The 3,358-nt window shown below is 39.8% G+C and overlaps 2 non-coding genes across 2 annotated transcripts; one reads left to right on the top strand and one right to left on the bottom strand.

Annotated features, from left to right (window-relative positions):
• Positions 1–783: 783 nt before the first annotated feature.
• On the bottom strand, positions 784–902 carry LOC112843635 (5S ribosomal RNA). Its single transcript, XR_003216109.1, has one exon. It is a non-coding gene; the product is annotated as a 5S ribosomal RNA (ribosomal RNA).
• Positions 903–1,313: 411 nt separating this feature from the next.
• On the top strand, positions 1,314–1,432 carry LOC112843709 (5S ribosomal RNA). Its single transcript, XR_003216176.1, has one exon. It is a non-coding gene; the product is annotated as a 5S ribosomal RNA (ribosomal RNA).
• Positions 1,433–3,358: the final 1,926 nt, after the last annotated feature.

The following is a 3,358-nucleotide window of genomic DNA, read 5'->3' as shown; positions in this document are numbered from 1 at the left end:
TAAACTAGTTTGTTAAATTATGTGTGCAAAATTTCCATTTATACCTTGTAAAATTCATTTCTGTCAAATCCAGACACAAAAAACAGCATATCAGACCTCAGTACTTTTTTAAACAGCTGCATTCAAGCAAAGTCATTGTATCTAAAAACAACATTTAAACGTATTTGTGTTAGTAACCTCATACACAGCGGATGCTTTATTAAGTACACCTCTTCTTCAAATGTTTATTGCAAATGTCTAATCAGCCAATCAACTCAGTGCATTTAGGCACATAGACATGGGCACGAATGGTCAGACTCCTAGCTGATAGGAATACAACAGTAACTCAAATAACCACTTGTTCCAATGAAGGTATGCAGAAGAGCATCTCTGAATGCAGTACGTTGAAACTTGAAGCAGATGGGCTACAGCAGCAGAAGACCACACCAGGTGCCACTCATGTCAGCTAAAAACAGGAAACTGGGGTTACAATTCTCACAGGATCAACAAAACTGGACAACAGACAACTGGAAAAACGTCTTCTGCAACATTCAGATAGTAGGATCAGAAACAACATGAATGCATGAATCCATCCTGCGTCTCAACGGTTTAGACTGCTGGTGTAATGGTGTGGAGGATATGTTGCTGGCACAGTTTGGGCTCAGACATGGGTCTATGTCATTTACTTAATAAATGACAAGCTATTATATCTTTTTAAAGAAACGGTTTATGTTTTCTGCAATTTGTGGTTTCACACAAACAGGAACAGGAGCAGCGCCCCCTCCCTGTGTGTTTAAGTGAGAAAGCTTACAGCACCTGGTATTCCCAGGCGGTTTCCCAACCAAGTACTGACCAGGCCTGACCCTGCTTAGCTTCCGAGATCAGACAAGATCGGGCGTGTTCAGGGTGGTATGGCCGTAAGCGATAGTGAAGGCGACAAACACCCCTTTTATTAATACTTAAGCAGCACTTCTCTGAATTATCTTGTAGATCGCCTCTGTTATGAAGGAAGGACAGTTCAGGGTTTAAGTAATCAGCATCATGGGTGTGAGAGTGTGTGTGTGTGTGTTTTACTAAGTCTCTGATCACGTTTTCCATCCAGTGATGAAACACTTATTCCTACGATAAACCTTTCACTTCAGCTTTAGCTTCAGCATAGAAAGCTGTTTACAGTAACACATCACTGATCTTAGATCAGAATAATGTGCAGCTGGCTGTTAAAATCACCGCGTTTATTTAAGTAAAAACCATACTGTTTGGAGGCAATCTACAAGATAATTCAGAGAAGTGCTGCTGAAGCAGTAATAAAAGGGGTGTTTGTCGTCACCACTGTCGCTTACGGCCATACCACCCTGAACACGCCCGATCTCGTCTGATCTCGGAAGCCAAGCAGGGTCGGGCCTGGTCAGTACTTGGATGGGAGACCGCCTGGGAATACCAGGTGCTGTAAGCTTTTCTTCACACAAAAAACTGCAGGGGGCGCTGCTGCTGTCTCTGTTTGTGCTTTGCTCCATATTCTTCTCTGTTTGCCTGCATTGTGTGTGTGTGTGTGTGTTTTTTTACTAAGTCTCTGAACACGTTTTCCATCTAGTGATGAAACTCTTGAGCATAGGCTAGTTTAGATGCTGTTGGTGGTGCTCAAGCATCTCTAAATTTCATCACAGTACCCCTAAAAATAATTAAAGCAATAGTACTAGTAATCATAATGTATTTTAGTAACAGTTTTTTCTGTCAGGTGTTCTTGATATCTCGATGTTACAATGCGCTCAAACAGAGGCACTGCCATTAATCGCCTAAATAAAAGTTTGGTTGCTTTCTATTTCATTTTTATTCCTGTTCTGGTCGAATCTGGCTTCAGTGTTTATTAAACATTTAGAACTATAGGGCAAGATGGTAATAATCCCATAAACTCTCGACAGGATTCATATCACTCTAAACATGGAGTAAACACATGGAGTAAACAGGATAGTTGCAACTGCACTGACGTCACCGACTACAAATCTATTCTCCACTTAGGATACATGGTGATGCTCTATGCTTTGTCTGCACAATAAAAGGAGGGTTTCTACGAATTAAACAACTTTAATGTAAAAGCAGCTCTCTTACCAGTCTGCTTCTTGGCAGTGTGATTTTCCACTTCTAGTGCTACTTTAAGTGCTTAACAATTTGGTGGACTGCCTCCATGTGCTTAAGAGACTGAAAATATGTTGTGCGTGTTTCTCCTTTCTCCTCACAAGTTGTTCTTAACTTTGAAAATCCTGGCTAACATGATTGAGCCTTTGACTTTGATAACTAAAGTGTCCACCCTATAACTGGTATATTATATTGAATATAATGTGATTATTCATTCTGAATAATTCTTTGACACTGCAGTACGTCATCCAACTATTTAAGTTGCTTTTCAAGGTAACATTCTACTGAAAATGTGAAAAGAGCTCACTACATTTGAAAGTAGTATATTCCATAATTATAAATTATAAGGCACTGTATAAATGACATTATACATTATGATTTGGGGCTGAGCCCCTCTAGAACTACATTCGCCCTTGCTTTATCAAAACAACAAAACTAAATGTGAAATCAACACAAGCAGAGAATAAGCTGAATGTGTGTTTCACAGATCTCACAATGATTTCATTGTTGCCATTTTGCTATAATTCGTAGAAATAATCAGCTGTTTGTGTCATGCGACACTGAGCTGAACCATATGGTAAATGGACTGGTTCTTATATAGCGCTTTTATACAACTTGCCTCATTCACTCACTCACACCAGCACTCTTTTCTATGCTTTCACTATGTAAGTGCTTTCTATCTAACATTAGCTGGATGGATTCATTGGGCAACTTGGGGTTAGTATCTTGCCCAAGGGTATTTTGGCATGCAGACTGGGGAAGACAGGGAGTGAATAGCCAACCTTCTGATTCGTAGGCATCCTGCTGTAGCTCCTGAGCCACAGCCACCATGATATCAGGTGTGGTTTTACACACAACACTTGCCGGTGTCAAAACCGGACCTTAAGTGTCACGCTTCCTGTATTTGATCTTCTGTTTTCAGGTGGGACTCTGTTTCTGCTTAGGTTTTCTGATCCAGTGTTTAAAGTTTTGGATTATTGTTTTTATTTTTCATCATTCTGTTGTGACATTGTTTCTCTGTTATACTGTTACTGGGTTTACTGTGTTTTGTGTGAAGTATTATGGTCATTGTAGTTGTGAACTTCTGTTCCAAGTTTTCAAAAATAATTCCTCCACTTCTTCGTGTGAGCTTCCAGGTTTATTTCTGACTCACACATACAAACAAATCTACAGTATCACAATGTCACGGTCATAAAAAAACTATTTGCTGCTACAGTGCACATTTCCAATGCTGTTCTGGCTCATA

The sequence above is a fragment of the Oreochromis niloticus genome, linkage group LG22 (genome assembly GCF_001858045.2).
Source record: "Oreochromis niloticus isolate F11D_XX linkage group LG22, O_niloticus_UMD_NMBU, whole genome shotgun sequence".
In the NCBI taxonomy this organism is placed as follows: Eukaryota; Metazoa; Chordata; class Actinopteri; order Cichliformes; family Cichlidae; genus Oreochromis; species Oreochromis niloticus.
Note: the sequence above shows the minus strand (reverse complement) of the source record. Positions and strands in the feature narration are given on the sequence as shown.